At 44.8% G+C, this 19,094-nt stretch overlaps 1 protein-coding gene across 2 annotated transcripts in view; it reads left to right on the forward strand.

Moving 5' to 3' along the window:
- Positions 1-431: 431 nt before the first annotated feature.
- LOC147662741 (uncharacterized) overlaps positions 432-19,094 on the forward strand; it is a 163,471-nt gene continuing 144,808 nt past the window's right edge. Inside the window, exons 1-3 of one of the 2 annotated variants that reach the window (XR_015305501.1) lie at positions 432-490; positions 15,948-15,998; positions 17,836-17,951. The gene's annotated coding sequence lies outside the window, so the exon portion shown is untranslated. Of the gene's footprint in view, positions 491-15,947; positions 15,999-17,835; positions 17,952-19,094 lie in introns of those variants that run through there. The other variant, XM_086950932.1, reaches the window with a different exon arrangement.

Below are 19,094 nucleotides of genomic sequence, written 5' to 3' on the forward strand. Positions count from 1 at the left end.
AGGAGCCGTGTCCAGCCTCGGTCTCGGCAGTCTGCGCATGTGCGGAGGAACTGTGTCTGACCGCGCTGGTTGAAGTTACATTGTGTGAAGAAGGACCCAGGGGACAGCAACGGCAGAGTCAGCATTAGCAGATCCCGTCTCACTTCCGGCCAATTGTGAGTGTGGCCTATCATGGTGAAACTTGTGTTCCGGGTCAGGGGCGACAGAGTCAGCACAAACATCAGATGCTGATATTTTCCGGCTTCTTTCTGTGTTCAGCTGACTGCAGAGGCGGAAGGACCCCCTCTCCGGGTGTCTGTGCAGCTATCTTCATCTACACACCCCCCGCCCTCCAGATCTGCCCCCACCCCCTCAGACTCCAAACCTGCCCCCCCCCCCCCCTCCAGGAGGTGGAGAGAGCCTACTATATATAAATCTGTGCATACTGTGCTGCTTTTTACTGCTATCTGGGAAATCCTGCATGTTACTTTGCATTTCACTGCACACGGAGGTATTTACAGCTTAATCTTTACATTTGTGCACACTGCATGACTTGTAATACTGTATGAGACATCTTTGAACACTGGACTGCTTTTTACAATACTGTGTGAAATCTGTGCACATTGTACGTGTTTATTACTTAACTATAAGAAATCTGTGCACATTGCATTGCTTTTCAGGGCACTGTAAAGGATATTTACAGCTTAAAGAGGTAATCTGTGCACAGGGCACTGCTTTTACCACACTATAAGAAATCTCTGTGCAATGTACTGCTTTTTACCACACTATGAGAAATCTTTGCGCACTGTACTACTTTTTACTACACTATGAGGACTATGTTCACAATGGACTGCTTTGTACTGCACTGCAGGGGGGCATTCACATTGAAAATGTGTACACTGCACTGATGTTTACTGCACTAGGAGAGATGCTTATCGCTGCACTGCTTTATACTGCACTGTGAGGAATCTTTGCCACCACACTTCTTTACCTGCACATTTGAGGGAAATTTACATTCTCATTGTTGCTGAGATTGGACTCACGCGCCCATCGACGTGCAGGCCGCTCCTGGGTGTGTCTGGCCAGAAAGAGGCACTTCCGCCTTCTACTCTGACACGGAGAGTGTCCACTTCTCCTGCTTTGCTGCGGTCAGCAGCCCCCTCCTTTCTTCCTCTTCTTCCCTCTCTCTGTCTCGCACTTCCTCACTTGCTGAATGAAAGCGTGACTTCAAGAAACGGCTATTACCCTCTCTTTCCTCTCGTTTCCTTCATTTGTTCCCCCGTGAAATGGATCCAAAAGAGAAAGAAACACTTTTGCTGGAAATGTCGTCTTTTTCTCAAATGTTTCTATTCCAAAGTGCAGCCTCGGGATGAAGAGAAAAAAGGTTCAAAATAAGAAAAATACAAAGTAAAGCAAAACAGAGGGGTCGCAAAGAGGCCAGATTGGTTTTATTCACACCTAAACACATTAGCGCCACTTCACGGAGTTTGCCAGTGAAACAGTACTTTCGTTTTCTCGCATTCTGTTGGTGCGTGGAGTGGAAAACGTTTAATGCAATCCTTATCAACTGTTTTCCTTATTATAGTTTATAAAATGTGTACCACGGCTCTGTGTTCAAGGATGTGGTCTTTTTAAATCATACTGCTTACGTTTTGTAAGGATATAAGCAATGGGCATTGAAACGGGTCCCTTCCTATTCCTGTAGTCATGTCCTTTACTTTTCAGGCAAAAACACTCTTTGATTTCTAAATATTGAGTGTAAAAGTGTTAAGGTAACCGTGTTGTTCCAGTTAATATTACACATGCTTTACTTAATCTTGCATTCCCTATAAGTGTTTGCTTTTCCAGGAGGTTATTACTTTTTTTTTTCAGGCAGCATATTGCTCTTGTCGAGTGCATAGTTTGAAATGAGTCACATCCAGGTGTTTATAGCGGGGCACAATTGGGTTGTAGCTAAAGGCAGTGCAAGTTTTTCTCAGTGGACAAGTATATACATAATAGGGGTCATGCCCAAATTACTCTCAAATACCAGGGCAATAACATCAATGATGTAAAGTCACAAAAGAATGGTATGGAGGGATCAATCAAAAACATTTATTTCCAGCCAGAGTACAATTAATTACCCTGCTAATCTCTAATTTTATTAAGGACAAATTAATTTCTGCTACTACAGCTTGTGTACGTTTCAAGTGACGGGAAAAGAAACACAGTATAGTCACAACAAACTAATACATATGCAGTTTTCATATATACACAATGTACACATCTTTACACAAACAATTAAATCACACTCATATATCTGATACACTACATACATACAATATATACAACATATACAACATATATCAAACACATACATATATCAAAAATAAAAAAACAATAAATCAATGATTGGTTCCCCTACTGAGAACAAAAAAAACAGCTTGTATACTCTTAAATCAGAGCAATACACTATAAAGTAGTCCCTACTGCGCCAGAGGAATAACACCTCAAAAGATATTCAGGTGGTGCTTTAATTCTACGTGATGGGGCTCCTTTTTCTCGGTGGGGCAGTATGGTGTTCAGTGGGGGTGAGAATTTGGCTCTATGGCCAGAGATGCCGAATTTGGAACTGGTGAACCAGGTTCTGCATTTATTACCAGACCATTCTCCTGAGGGAGCATATTCCCATGCTAGACCTTAGAAAACCCCACTGGACCTTAGAAGCCCTAGTGTCTTAGCACCAGCAGGTGGACCCTAGCAGTGGCAGGTATGGGTTAACCTTAAAGGTTACCACAATCCATACCGAAGTTCACCTCCAGTCTTGCAGGCAGGCCTATGAAGCAGCACACGCTATAGCGACAGTGACTTTGGCACTGAGGTCACATAACCCTTGAGGCCAGTCCACCTCATCCATTGGTGCCTCCATTGGCCTTGTTTCAGCAGTAGTAGGGCAACTCGTCAGAAATATACAATGCAGGATTTGCACCCACACCAAACTAAGTTTGCAAACTTCACGGTCCCTCTGCTTCAGGCACAAGCACTTTTAACATCTGCTTGTGCATTAGGGTTTGTGTATCGTTTTAATCCACACTAACAAGATCTTCAATTGTTGGGTACATCAAACTCTCTCTTTTCTAACTCGGCATATCTGTCTACTTGGGTAACATAGCTTAAAAACATTGCCAAAATCAAAAGCTCTGATTAAACACTTATAAGGTCCCAAAGGTGATACCTATTGGCTATGCCATTGCTTGTTAATACATGTAAGTTACCCCTATGGTAGGCCCTGGGTAGCCCTAAGAGCAGGGTGCAGTATTTAAAAAGTTGGGCATGTGCTTTTGCGTTTTACATGTCCTGGCAGTGAAAAGCTCTTACGTTTGTTTTTTACTACAGCGCAGCCTATCTCTCTCTCGTAGGATAACATTGGAGTTGCTGTGTTACATTTTAGAAGTGTAATTTCCCAATGGGAAGAGATGTTTGGTTCAAGTTTGGTGTCTCTGGAATCCTAATTTAAAATCCTTACTCATGTTGAAGTTGAATTTTAAATTACAATTCTAAAAATGACACTTTTATTCTTCAATTCTTTGACTTTTAGAATGTTACCATAAAAATTAATGGGGTTGCCACATGTCCATCAGAACCTGGGTATCTAATGATATGGGCTACAATGTGTTCAGTTAGGTGTCGCAATTGTTTGAATGAAAAGACAGTTCTAGAATACATCACCAAGGTATGCAGATCAATATATGGTCTGGAAAATTAATGAAACAAAACACACAACATATTTTATTTATTTATTTTTATTTATAGAGTTTTGTATAGCGCGAACGTGACCCAAGGGTATCAGAGCGTTTCACAGTTGCATGTGTTACAGTTAGAGTACAACGGTATAGTAGTGTTAATATATATTAGAGTCCGGTATATGTCTTTCTTAGCAGTTTCAACAATAACACATTTAGGATCTGTTTAGTGTACAAAGGTGTACCTCTAATCCTCTCCGAATGATCCCGATGTGTATTGCCATTAAGTTCTACATCAGGATTCCAGAGTAGTACTGATGGAAAGTCTTGCCTAAGGGAGGAACTTGTTCATTAGGAAGATCTTCGCTTCCCTCTTGAATCTTGCCGTGTTTGGAATTATTCTAATGTTTGGAGGAAGTGAGTTCCAGATTCTTAATTCAAGATTTTCCTGAACCAACGCTCGGCGGCGGGAGGGTGTGCCTGTCCTCCGCGCATGTGCAGTTGTTCACCCAAGGCCTCTGTAACCCGTGCTCCGCCGCAGTTGTGATCCACAGGCCCTCTTTAATCTGCGGTAGGCTGTGTTAATTTAAGACCTTCCTGAACCAACGCTCGGCGGCGGGAGGGCGTGTCTGTCCTCCGCGCATGTGCAGTTGTTCACCCAAGGCCTCTGTAACCCGTGCTCCGCGGCAGTTGTGATCCACAGGCCCTCTTTAATCCGCGGTAGGCTGTGTTAATTCAAGACCTTCCTGAACCAGCGCTCGGCGGCAGGAGGCTGTGTCTTTCCTCAGCACATGCACAGTTGTTCATCCACAGACCCTCTTTAGTTCAGTCCTGGTGTTACGAAAAGGCCTTAGAAAGCTCAGCAGGGCCAGACAAGGGTGCCAGACCCACAACAGGGACCACAGCACCCATATTAAACCCCAGGTGAGGTCATGAGATAGAATGATTGAATACCTAATTATTGTATAGCTAAACATGAACAACAAGCATTGGCATAGCCAGTAGGTCTCGCTTTTGGGGCCTTACAAGTATTTAGTTATGCAGCTCAATATCCTTGGTGCAACAGCATCAACTGTTGTATGGCTATGCACTTATAAGGTCCCAAAGGCAAGGCCTATTGGCTATGCCAATGCTTGTTTTCATTGGTTCCTGTTTGTGCCTTTTAGAGAGTCTAACTACTTCCGCCTTTTGTTGATCTAGGTCACAGGTACTCATAAACATTTTCCCGGAGGCCGCAAAGTTTGGTCTATGGTGTGACCGAGGGCCGCACTGATGCCAGCAGGGTGTAAAGTCGGGGTAGGGAAACAAAGCATGTATATCTAGTGGCTGCCTTTAAGAATGAAGGTGTTCCTAAAGTTAAGAGCCTAGTTACTTCCTTTTCCTAACTGCAATTAACCTTTAAATAAGTGTTTGCTGTATATGTACGTTTCTTTTTCATATTAGTTCTGAGTCGAGTGCTGCTGCTGCCGGGGTGTCTGCATGTAAAGACCTGGAGGGCCTTATGCGGCCGCTGGGCCGTACTTTGAGTATCACTGATCTAGATCCTCCCTTGCAACCGCCCTAGCTACATGTGTATTTCCATGTTCTTCAAAAAGGGGTCAGGGTTGAGCCGGGGCCGCTGTATCACCTTTGCTCTCAGCATCCCATGGGAGTAAAAGCTGCTCATTCTGCTAATCCTTCCCTAACTTTCCAGAAGTGTCAGAGCAGACAGGCTCGCTGAGTCATTCTTGGTTACTGTGCGAGTCTGTTACATTTTTGCAACATTTCTTCCGCAAGTCTGTTTATTCCTAATGTATGGTGACAAGAGGCTCAGATCAGACTCTTCCTGTTTCTCTTGCTAAGCCATAGCGCGTCCATTGGGGGGAGTGGGAGGGGTAGAGCTGGGGCGGCCCTTCAAGATGCTCACACCCTGCACAGCTCAAGAAGCTGCCATGGCTTAACAAGAGAAACAGGAAGAATCAGAGAAACTAACACAGGTCAGACACACGGTACCAGAGAGTACTAACTGAGAACATTCTTGTTTGCACAGTCTTTTTAAGCCAGAGTATTTTGAATGATGAATGTATCGCTTTTAAAATTACTCTGAACGCTTCTAAGACAATCGCATTTTAAATGTAAAGCTTTTTGAAACAAATGTTTTTTTAAAACTGAAATTGAATTGAATGCTCACTCACTGTGGGGAAGCCTGACTTACTTACGTCGAACAGTAGAATGGGAGTTGGGCGGGGCAGGACCAGTGAGCACAGCTGAGAGGACTCGCCCTCGTGGGGAGCGAGGGACAGGTCAGCGCTCTAGTAGTTCAGCAAAAGCCTACTTATGGTGCCCGCGGCACAGACGCACAGCGGTACGCTGCGAGCGTGCCTTAGGCAAGCCTGTCTGCGTCCGGACATGGTCAAGGGCAAGGAACCATGCGGATTCGTCCCAGAAAACGGTATGCTCATCACATGTGATAGAGCAGTATGACTCTTATTGAGATACTCGGGTAGAGCCCATTGTGAGATGACTCTAGCGCCAACAAGCTTGATAGGGAAGATGATGTCATGCCCTGTCTACCGGACTAAGTTCAACTCAGGCAAGATTGAAGGGCCACTACAACTAGATAGGCCACAAGGAATGAGAAATGGGAAATGGGACTTATTAACAGTAGATCCTTGCCGGCACACACCACAGAAATCATAATGCTAATAGAGAATGAAGAACATAACATTCTCTTTGTTACTGAAACGTGGTTGAAAGACTGGTCCGACCTGACATAATCCAAGGACTAACCCCAGATTTCCTTATCCAAAGACAAGATAGGATGGGAAAAACGGGAGGTGGGGTAGCAATCATTTACAAAAACGACTATGAATGCATGATATCGTCCATTACCACCACCAACAGTGAAACTGTACAATTCCGCCTAAAACATCGGCTACTAACTCGTTTTCAGGCACACTGCTCTATAGACCCCCTGGAACCCCCACTCCATTCCTAGAGGAATTTCCCAGCTTAATAGCAGACATGGTGGCCAGCAAGAGCTCCATTACATTATTGGGGGACTTTAACTTCCATCTGGATGAACCAGTTAATACCACAGCAGTTAGATTAATTCATGACATGGAGGCCATGCAACTGAAACAACTGATAAACACAAGCACCCATGTAAAGGGAACCATACAGGATGCCATTTTTAGGTCTCGTTTACGCAGCGCGCATGCGCTGCGTAGGAGGACCTTTAGCCGTCGTTCTGCTCTTTTTGGAAGCACATACTCGCGCTTGTGGCGTCATCCGCCTTGCGGGAGCAAGGAGGGGCGCGCCACAAGCATGAGTGTGTGCTTCCAAAAAGAGCTGACTGCGAGCGCACGCACGCTGACATTCTAACGTGCCGCAAGTGCACGCAGGCACTACTTGCATCTTCAAATGGCACTTGCTTTAACAAATCTCATCAAAGATTGCTCCTACAGGGCTCTGCACTGAGCACCACACTTTTTAATATTTACATGCATCCTCTTACAGGGATTGTACAAGAATTTGGTCTATCTAGTGTTGTACGCGGACGATACACAACTTGTATTATCAGTGACGAACGGCCCCCACTCCCTACACAACAACCTAGGGCCGTGCATGACACTAATAGCTGAATGGATGTGTAAATAGTCCATTAAACTGAATGGGGATAAAACTGAACTTATGTTCCTGGGAAACAAAACAGTCCCCAGGAATCTTATAAGCTGGCCTACTCAGTTGGAAGAACGACCAACCCCCAAGACTGCCATCAAAAACCTGGGAATCTAGCTATACAAAAATTTAAGCATGGAGATCCAAGCAAAGAAACTTTCAGGCAAATGTTTTGGCTTACTCCATATGCTTCGTAAAATTCTCCCCATCCTACCTGAACAATCTCGTAGAATTGTGATCCAAGCATTTATCGTGTCACAGCTGGACTAGGGGAACTTGCTGTATCTGGGCACACCAAAATACGTCATTATCCGGTTGCAGGTAGTGCAGAATGCCACAACAAGAACCCTGCTACAAATCCTGAAACAGCAGTCGGTTAGGGCAGCCCTGAGGACACTTCACTGGCTTCCAGTCCAGGCGAGTATCATGTTCAAGGCACTGTATCCTGGACAGAGCCATGAATGACAGAGGACCGGTCTTAATCAAAAAATTCGTTACACACTATACACCGAGTAGGACCCTAAGGTCATCAGAGGATCTTCTTATGCAACAGGGCAGAATAAAAAGAGCACGATGGGGAGGAACGTCCTTCAAGCACTTGGTTCCTAAAATGTGGAACACACAACCCAGGGACATGCGCATGATAACCAATGAATTAGCATTCAGGAAAAGACTCAAAACATTGCTCTTTCCCTAACAACTCCCGATCTCAGGCAACTTGACTTAGTCCACCGTAGTTATGCTTCTCTTAGCGCTGGGAAGCCTAAGGGCAGCTATGCACCTTACAAATACATAAACATCTTCTCTGAGCCTCTTGTCACAATCATTTAAGAATAAACAGATTCACGGAAGAAATGTTGCAAAAATTTAACCAATTCACTCAGTAACCAAGAATTACTCAGCGAGCTTGTCTGCCTCTGACACTTCTGGAAAGTTAGGGAAGGATTAGCAGAACACGCTGCTTTTACCCAGAGCAGTGAATTAAAGTCTGCGCATAAAAAGCAAGTTGCATTGCTACATTGATTAGAAAAGAAGGTTTAAAACAATATTACACTTTGCCATGATTAGAGTGTGAAGCATGATAATACAAAACAATATGCAGTTTGAAGTTACAATATGAATTCTTGACACCCTTCATTTAATTCATTCTGGCCCGAGAGGTCCTGACAGTCTAGGGGAAGGAGGGCGTCCATGTTTTTTGCAGGGGGGGGAGTGCTCAAGTTTTGTTACACCACTGACCTGCACATAAACTTAATACACAAAAAGTTGTGAGTCAGCTCTTGTCACTGTGCCTCTCAGAGAGTCCCCGAACTTGGAAATTAATTATCTGCTAACTGCAGGAACATGAGTTATCCACAGACCACTGTCAGGAAAAGCCATAAGCAGCAGCTAACTTAAATAAACCCTTCTAATCCCATTCAAGAGTGAGAGGACTGAAAGTAGCCAATCCAATCCCAATCCAAAAGACTTTATTCGGATAGCAACATATCCATAAAAGTAACACATGTATAGGATAAAAACCATTAGAAAACTATATAGATAGCAATGTCCAATCCATAATGTAGCAAAATACAGTAAACCTTGGTAAAGTGCATATTGTGAATAGTACTACTATACGAATGACTTCATAGATCGCACATAGATATCCGTGCAGCCGTAGCTACTCTCAAAATGGTGCCAAAGCGCAAGATCAATGCAACATTGTCCAATTTAAATTTGCAGTCAAGAGCGTCTGTTAAATTATTAGATGACAATTTTTTAAAATACGGAATTAACAACCATTGTGCATATTTCGTATAGTATTTACTAAAGACTAAAAAGTGTAAAAGCGTTTGACCGCTGTGACCATCACATGGACATGGCAGGGAGTCAAGTTTTGCGTTATACCCATAGGGAAAACAAAGCAAATATCTTACTGTCCCATCTCTTAAACGGAATAGGAGGCCTCTCTTTCATTGGGACATGGGTAGTGCGATATCACTTGGTAGACAATGCTCAGGGTACTCAATGGATATACATTTTGCAACAGTTTGTTTATTAAATTCCCTTTCCAGTCTTTCCGCGCTATAAAGTGCGTACAATGCTGTCTTTAAAACTTTTTTGTCCATTGTTACAGCTGTGTTCGAGTTGGCAAACAGTCTACCAAGGTTAACACTTTCCAGACTCTTGACTACCCCAGGAAGCCATGGAATGTCCATCCCTTTCTCACAGCGAAGACTATCATCTATTATGTCCCTTGTGAGAGAAGCCTCGGGATTCTTCATTATGGCTAGCCAAAATAGTGCGGGCGGGCCCTTATGATGTCTTCAATGTATCCTAATTTCAATTTGCAGTGACATATATACAGAGGGGTGAAGATTGGAGCGCCCAAGAGTTTTCTGCAAAATCTATTTTCCTTTGATTGGACGCAAGAGCATTTGGCAACACCCCATACCTTTGCCCCATAGGTAGCTATTGGTACACACTGGATCTTAAAAATCTTTAAAATGGCTGCAATTGTTCCCGATCTTTTAGGGCGGGGAGACTGAGGATTGTAATGTAATGTAATGTGATGTATTACTTGTAAAGCGCACTGTTGCCAGCCGGCGTCCTGGTGCTGTATACCGCTGGTGAACCCGTCCTGGCTTACCCTGTGGGATTGTCCCTGCTGGGAGTCCCCAAGGTGGAGCCAGGCACCCCCGGCGTTGATGGGGCCATTGTGGAGATTAGGCAAGCTAATGCCCAGAGTTGCCGAGTGGAACCCCTGGTTAGAGTAGGCACCGAAGCGAGAATTATCGAGTCCGCTGACCCAGGTCCACGACCCTGCCGCGTCGGGAATTGAACCCTGGTCCCGGGCCGACTTCTGCTCCCGGGTCTGCCGCCTCTAACCAGTGAGTCACACCACTCCACTGAGTTAAAAGCCCTCGAGAACTTACATTTACAATATGCCAAGTGTTCCCACCAGGTGCCGTTCGCAGCAAAGACCATTCCCAGATAAGGGGAAGTAGCAGTGCAAGGACATTTCCTTGGCCCACAGGCATTATAAAAGATTTCTTAAAATTTGTGCATAAATCTAGGCCGGACATAAAATCTGTGAAGCCTCGAACTAAAGTGCATAGTGCATTTGGTGTGCGACCAATTAAAACCACATCATCTGCTTATAAAAGCACTGGGAGAGGTTTGCCTTAAATTCTCGGAAAATCATTAGTTAGTGTGATCAGTGATTTATGTAAATTGTTTATATATATGATAAATAGGAGGGGGGCCAGAACACACCCCTGTCTGACCCCTCTATCTACACTGATGTCATTGGAATCTTCTCAGGTCTGTATGGAGATAGGCAAAAAAATGAACAAGGGACTCATCCAGTCCATATTCTAAAAGGATGGACCATAGACGGGACCTATTGACAAAATCGAAAGCTGAGGAAAGGTCCATAAAAGCTAAGTAAAGTGGCGAGTGCTGTGCAATAGTGTACTTCCCTATCATCAAATTAAGATTAAGACATTGCTTGTTCGTGCCAACTTTACCCCTGAATCCTAGTTGGCATTGTTCTAAAATCGGATTGTCCTCTGTCCAGGTTAACTTTTTTGTGTATAAAACTCTGCCTAAAATTTTAAGGGTGTTATCCATGAGGGAGATCGGTCTACAGCAACAAGGTTGTGTGCAATCGCCCTTTTTAAAAATGGGAACGATCGTGCTAGTAGACCATGTCTTAGGCAGTGGGGCATTGGTAAGATTATTAAAAATATTTAACAACAGTGGGGCCCAAAAAATCTGGTTTATATTTAATAAGATCGATGGGCATCCCATCAGAGCCTGGAGTTTTATTGCCAACACTCTGACATGTAGAGTATGTGTAGAGTATTTGTATAGCACACTTCTACCCGGAGGCCTCGTAGCGCTGTATTCATACCGCTGTGGAACCCATCCTGGCTTTCCTGTGAAATGTCCACTCCTGGGCACCCCCAAGGTGAAGCCAGGCATCCAAGCGCTGGCGGGGCCGTTGTGGAGATTAAGCAAGCTATTGCCCAGAGTCACAGAGTGGGACCCATGATTAGACTAGGCACCGGGGCGAGAATGATCAGGTCCGGGGAAATTGAGTCCAGGAGCCGCCGAGGCGGGAATTGAACCCTGGTCCCGGGCCAGACCTCTGCATCAGGGTCTGCCGCTCTAACCATTGAGCCACGCTTCTCCACGGTAGTCCAAAATATATTCCCATTGTTTACATATAGCCTCCTCTACCTCGTTTATTGATAATGAGACTCCAGGTGCCACCCTTTTCATAAAAGGGTCGGATTAAAAAGCAGGCTCTTGGTAAATAGTGGAAAAGTGACTTTCCCAGGTAGCGCTCATTATGTTGCAGCTGATGGCACTTAACGGTTGTCCCATTGATCTTAACTCTTTAATGGTAGTCCAAAATATATTCCCATTATTTAAGCTGGCAGCATTAATGAGCGCATCCCAGTGCTCACCTAATAACTGTTCCTTCCTATTAGCAATAGCCAGCTTATATGTCAACCTTAAGGACTTGACCACATCTTTACACCTAGGGTTTTGAGATAGGGCCTTGCGGAGTTTCCTGTTGGCAATTGAGCACTCCTGATTGAACCATCTAGGTTCGCGCTGTGCTGTAGAAATGGGTTTAGACAGCAAGGATTTAAAGGCTCCACTGAGTTCGGGAAAGGTTCTGATAGCCACTGGGTGTGGAACAGGGCCTCTAAGCAGATGTAAAGATTCATGTTTCCCCTAACCATAGAACTGAATCGGTCTGCCTTATTAATGCCTCGCCAGCCCAGTCTGAGGTTATCTGTGGATGGTGATAGATCCCGAGCACCACATTCTGTCAGAGGCGTTGGAACTGGAGACATCGGTAACGTTACTTGTATTGGGTTATGGTCCCCAAAGATTGTGGCCATAATTTCGGCTTTAAGCAAGCTTGCTTCTAAAGCGGGGGAGATAAAAACATAATCAATTGTAGATGAGCAGCCCCTCCCTCTGTGGGCGGTTCAGGGGGGCATTATCTTTTGTAGTTGCATCAATTTCCATAACATTAATTAAGTTAAGGGTGGTCAAATGGTCCATTAGCTCTCTACCCCGTTGCATGTTTGTCTGCTGCTGTGCGAATATTCACTTGACCATGACAAAGATAGCTTAGCATTAAAATCGCCCCCCAGACAGATTCCTACTGACTTGAAAGAGTCTTTGGATTTTCCAATAGATGCAATAAAATTAATCACATTTATAAAATGCATATTTAGAACAGAATGAAAATCATTGTTATAAAAATGAATTATCCAAAAGGAAATTCCCCTATTAAATAATATGCCTTGAACATTATTGTTATCTGTATGTACAGTTTTTATGCATCCCCCTGTCTTAATATTGACCCTGATTGATAAACCCCCAAATGGTCAACCCTGCTTGGGGGTTGTTGCTAGGATATTATGACATTCAAACCCCTCAATATGCAATTCTTGTGTGGCCCATGTTAACTGAAATAAAAGCATATCTTGGTCTTTAATAAGTTGTACCCAATCTGGCTGGTGAAGTTTAGAGTACAACCTTGCAAAATTCCAGCTTAAGATACGGAGGTCTGAACTTGCTGAGGCCTTCGTTTGCATAGGGGGAATACGTGGGTTTTGGGAATAGTACACTCAGTTACTGGCAGGGCAAGAGGTAACCTAATAGCAGGATCAGTATTTTCCTTTCATTCGGATACATGGAAGCTTCTATGCCTTGATAGCCAGTCCGCACATTTAATGCGTAGCTGGTCCCATGACTCATGCTGATCCCTCTTTAAAGTAGGTACTCCTGCCAGTACCAACACCTAAGGGCAAGCAGCGGGCGGCAGACTCAGGACATCCTGATTAGCCATTAATACTTGGGGCGGCAGGAGCATTAATGCACAAGGTACTAGACAACCTGATCTGATTCGAGCCCCTGGGCCTGTTTAACCTATTAACACCATCCCTGGTGGGGTTGGTATTTTAAATGGTTATTGGTATAGGTGGGTGAGGGGGGGCAGGAGCCGTTTCTATCTATAGGTAATTGACGCAGCCCCTGGATTGATTGTATATCGTGTGAAGGGTGATTGCGGGAGCAGTAACTCTGGCTGTTTGCCACACAATTTCGGCATCTAAAATACTCATACCAACACCTACACTATCGATGGCCCTGCTCCCATCAACCTCTTTGATTTCAGCCACCTTTTCTCCCATTGTCCCCTTAAAACGTTTGGCTACTAAAATAGCCACCTGCCTTCTTATCCAGGGTAGATGAAAAGAACTGCTGGGGAAAGAGCCGTGACCTCATTCTATGCCAATCTTTGGAGAGGAGCTGTGTCTCCTGGAGGAGGCACACATCTGCCTCCATGTTATCCAGGTAGGAAAGGATGGACCTCCTTTTATTGGGATTGTTGAGACCTCTCGCATTGAGAGTGAGAATTTTCAGTGTGGGCTGGGAAATAGCGTGACATAGTGAGTGCACCAGCTTTGGCCTGTATTTGGGTCCCTGTGATCCCTTTTCCCCCTGTGCTCCCAACGTCTGCCCGGCCTCCATTGCCCTTTGATCCTCTTTTCAACGCCTTTAACCTGCATACCCGTTCTCCACCCTCCCCTCCCTAACCCCAACTTAGAAACCCATTAAGCTCAAATTGACCAGGGCCCACCATTCATGCGTGCGCGTCCTCGGAACTCGGAATAGTTGGGAACGTGTGTGGCCAGTTCCCCGTGTCTCTACTCTCCTCGTGTCTCAACGCTCCCCGCAGACTTCTTCGCCGCCCACCCAGCCTTGCAAATTTCACTTATCTGTCCCTCAGTCATTCATGGTGTCATCATGGGGAATGTCCCCTTCGACAGTGTCTCCAGCACTGCCAGTCTTTATTGTGCCATGGTCTTGGGGTCCGGTCTCGTCGCTCACTCTGTGCTACGCCTCTCGTGTAGCTTATGTCATCTTTCTCGAGGAGTTTTGGTCTGTGGGCCCTCTTTCTCCTCCTGGATTGGATTCTCGATGCCCAGCACCTGGCAAGTGACCTGCATGGATCTGAACTGGAGGAGTTTGCCCTGCCATATGAAAATCAGCCGGAAAGGGTGACCCAAAGAATACGGTATTCCTTGATTTCGAAGACACTTGGTTGCCACTCGGAACACCCAACACTTTTGAAGGGGTATTAGAGTCAGGTCCTGGTACAAAGCTATGGAGTCGGCCTGATATCTTAGTGGTTGCTTGTCCCTGGCAGCACGTAGTATACACTCTTTTAGTTGAAAGTGTGGAATGTAAGCCAAAATATCCGATGGGGCGCCCAGTATGCTCCTGAAGAGACCCTGCAGGTATTGTGTGATGTCTGGCCCTTCTTCTTCAGGAGGAACTCCCTTAACGCGGATGTTGTTTCGCCAAGACCGGTTCTCCAGGCCTTCTGTGTGTGCCTGGAGATTGCTATGTGGAGCCTTGAGCCGGTGTAAGGACGTTGATGCCGTTTGGAAACGTGCGGGCTCCATCGGTTATCTCCTTCATCTCCCCCGCTATTTCCCTTTTCAGCGTCTGCAAGCGTCTGCAAGTCGCCTCGTAATGCCCTGAATAGCGACTCTAAAAAGGCGCGGGTAACTGGGGCTTCAGAGGTGTCTGCATCTTGGCTGATTTGTGTCATTGCGGAGAGCCTCCCTACTCGTCTGCCTGTCATCAGGAGCTTGGTCAGCATCTTTTTTAGATTCTGATCCTTCTTGCTTCTCGCTGAGGACATGGCTGCTATATCTCTTACCACACCACCAGACCGGCCTGCCTTGTCGTGGGGGTCCCAGCCCCAGTGGGTGGCTGTCATCGGGTTGTCCTCACACTGTTGCATGATGGTGAGGGCCAAAGTTGTCACTCCCTTTCAGTCTCGTCTGGGCCTTGCTGCCTTCAACCGTCTGCTATTGCCCTGCTGGGCATCTGATGCTTGTTCTCAATACTCTAAGCACTTTGCGCCCAAACCTGCCGTGAATCCCCCTGTAGGCCAGCAGCCCTATCTGAGCCTGGAGCACTAGATGTCTTCTTGGACCACTGCGTCTAATTCCTGCACTATGTGCTTGCTGGCCATGGCCTCCGGTTTCCTCTGACTTGGCAGTCAGCTTCAGAGAGACTAATCCATGCCCGGGCCCTTCATCCATTGGCACCTTGTGATTCTCACAGCGTTACAGTTCATATCTCATTCCCCTTATTGGATTTTGTCATTTTAGTGTCATTTTGTTAAATACATTTTACTTTAATTTTTATATTTTGGTTTGGGTTTTTTATTGTTTTGCATTTTTACTTTTACTTTTTTGGTTTCTGCATAAATATTTTACATATTACCTTAAGTTAAGCCTGCCTGTTTGGTGCTTAGGTACCAGGGGGATGTATGTAGCAGATATGAGTCTGTTCACCCAATGTGAGTGGTGATATCCGCTTTGCTGATCTGCCTGAAGTTATGATGCTGCTGACAGTAGCCTGTCTGCTAATAGCGATGGCGTGACTGGTGGATCTATGAAGCCAAATAAGAGAAAGTTATCTTCCGACACCGCAGTCTTCGTGACTGAGACCAGTAACACTGAAGACTCTGAGACTCACAGCAGTATTTTCTCCTTTCAGAGCGTTATTGCTGCAGATGGAGTGAAGCCAAGAAGTGAGCACATTACTAAGGTATCAACAAAGTTTAATATTGTTCATTTGTATTAACTGTTTCTCTTTTGCAGCATTTGGAAATGCATTTTCTAGTTTTGTTGCTTTTTGGTTAGTTTTTTATTGTAGGCTGTTATCTTCGGTTTAAAGGGAAAGATTTTGTAGTGTGTGACCTTAATGCTGATGTTTGCATTTCATTATCATCATTTGCTTATCCTGGAAAATCTCCAGGGTGTAGGAAGTTTACTGTTCCAGAGTTCTTTCTTCAGCTTCTGGGCAGTTGTTGCTCTGCGGCGATCTGTGGTCCTGTTTCTCTGCTCTTCTTGTAGTAGCTCCTATCAGAGCTTCATCCTCCCGACTAACGATAATAAGATGCCAGGCATCACCCAGCACACAACACAGCCTATGTTGGGCTAAGTCCATCTGCTCGGCACAGTTAGAGCGAGGATAAAGTTCTCCGGACCCATGAGGCTGTGAATATAACCTAAGGGCTTAAGATGAAATGTAGAGCTTACCTCCTTCCTGAGTCGCTCCAGACTGCTGTGTGCAGGCCCGATAGCTGGCAGCACCCTGGAGTATGTATGTATAAATCAGATTATGTTGGAAGTAACCTGCAATATAGTGGCAGGCAGCACCCTGCCATAGAGTAGGATTTCTAATAGTATTTTATTTCCTGACACATTAATTGAGATTGTCTTTTAACAGGCAGAAGAACACTGACATTTTTCTGGGTTTGTCTTTAATATGACGTACACATTAGGAATGGCATTTCGTTCTGCTGGAATAATAACACAAAGTTATCTTGCACTCTATGTTGTTGCATGGATTTTTGGCTGGAATTCATTCCATGTTTCATTCAAACGTGCTTTCTACAGGGCACATACATGATATGCTGCTGTAAAGAAAGAATGCTCCTGTGTACTGTGGCAGACTCCGAAATATTGAAAAACTTCATTATTACTCTTTCAGCACTTCATAGTAAAACCTTTCAATTTTTGACTCAATTATTTGGCAGAAACTTAATTTAGTACCATTAAAATAGTTGTGATGGGGAACATTCATGTGGGGTTAGGACTGGCCTGACCAGAGTGCTTGCTGACTCGGAGGAGTATGGAGTTGACCACCTTGCCTGGTCCGGTGTGGAATCAAGCCAGCGATGCTTTGCTGCAGGCTCATTTGCCCTGATAGCTGGTCAACAGTTTGAGGAGGAGGAGGTGAAGAGCTGGCTAAGTGTGCCATGAGGCTGGCAGTTCAGTACATCCCAGAGAAGTGAGCTTTGAGTCATGTAGTGTTCCTCTTATACCACGTGCAATTCACCCTCTCCAAAGCCTCAAGAATTCCTGGGTGTGAAGGGCGGCTGATTTTGATTGGATGCTTGTTAGTTTTCCAGAAACCCATGTTCTTGATTGTTCATGTTTGTCAGTAGTTAATGAAACACGCCCAGGCGTTTTATCTCTTCAGTTGACAGAAACTGCAATAAAAGTTTCTTTGTCGTTGCAAAAAAATATTAATTGCCAACGAGCCTCTGTAGGTCAAAGAGTGGAAGGGCTGGGGAACTGTCAGTCATCTCACTGCTAAGCAGAGCAGGGTCATGCTTCATCCTCCGTCAGGCCTCTGATTTTGACCAACATTGCTTAGAACACTGGGACTTTAGAGACCATCCTTTTGATGAGAAAAACAAAACTACAAGTCCCATAAGCAATAGTGGTGGAAGGTGTCACACATGACCTGGGACAACGTCCGATTCAGCACATCCAGTTCCATTTTTTAAGTATTTGAGACACTATTAAATTTATAACCTTTGGTTTTTTTGGTCATGAGTCACCAGAATACTAAAAACGTGTCTTTTATTTTCAAGGTCAATTAAGTAATGGTCACCAGCTTGGAAGCTCCATTAATTCTTCAGTAATTGTCCTTGATCTCCACATGTGGCTGGTTTGGGTCTGCCTCTGCTTCGTTCCCGATAACTCGCACAGGTAAGGAGCTTGTAGCAGCAACATGATAACCCCATACTCGTCTGTAAGAAGTGTGCTCCGAGGCAGGTATCCGATCATTTTTGTGACACAAGGAAGGGCCAATATCTGCTATGTACATTTGTTAAAATAAATCAGTCAAATCACAGTATACTGTCCCGGAGGTTCAGTCCCAGCGACATTATCTGTAACTGAACGCAGACACCCTAGGAAGCATGTGCTTTTAAGACAAGTTGCGTTCACTCACCTGAAGGTGACATGCTTCATCATTGGGCCATACTCCTCACCAGGCCGGCGCTACAATGCCTGGCGGGCACCACAAGAGGGCACTTTGTCGCAGATCTTTTATTAAGTACGCCGGATGAGCATAGTAGGACGGAAGATGTTGTGTCATAAGATGTGAGATTTGTGAAGTCTGAATATAAGATCAACTATCGACCAGTTGCCACAATATAGTTAATGTGATCTTCCTGGTCCATGTTGAGATTAAAAATAGTGGCAGAGAAATTGAGGAACTAATGGCCCCTATCACTCCGTGAAAGTGTCGATCACCTATGGATCTGCTGGTAAGCTGGGGTCTATACTTCAGGTCAACGTTTTTCATGCCTTGTGTAGTCATGGAGCAATCTGTTGGCATTTCATCAGGACCAAATATGGGAAAATGGGTAAATGTGACCTAATCTTCTCCACAGCGTGAGGAGCTCTGTAACTCAAAGCCCTGCACCGTCCATAGGTGATAAGGTGCCTATTACCATCTTACCACCACAGGTGAGCGCTGTCTAACAGAGTGCACTAGATATGGTAACCCTCCTAAAATTCAGGACAAACTGACTTATCCAATAGTGAGGACGCCGCATCAGAGGGCAACTGGTTTGAAAAGCACATGCTTCCTAGGGTGTTCAGTTAGAGATAATGTCTGTGGGACTGAACCTCCAGAACAGTATACTGTGAGTTGATTTATATGAAGATTGTGTACACTGGATTGTCATTTTCCGCGTCATCTCTTATGATATGTAAAATAAAACATAACACACCAGGAGGCCAACACATCTATCTTACATTTAATGCAAAAATAGCAAAAGGCCAAGCAAACTGACAAGTGACAAATGTCTTTGCAATGGACGAGAGCATCCACCCTAAAGCA

The sequence above is a fragment of the Lissotriton vulgaris genome, unplaced genomic scaffold (assembly GCF_964263255.1).
Source record: "Lissotriton vulgaris unplaced genomic scaffold, aLisVul1.2 SCAFFOLD_2128, whole genome shotgun sequence".
NCBI classification, from domain to species: Eukaryota; Metazoa; Chordata; class Amphibia; order Caudata; family Salamandridae; genus Lissotriton; species Lissotriton vulgaris.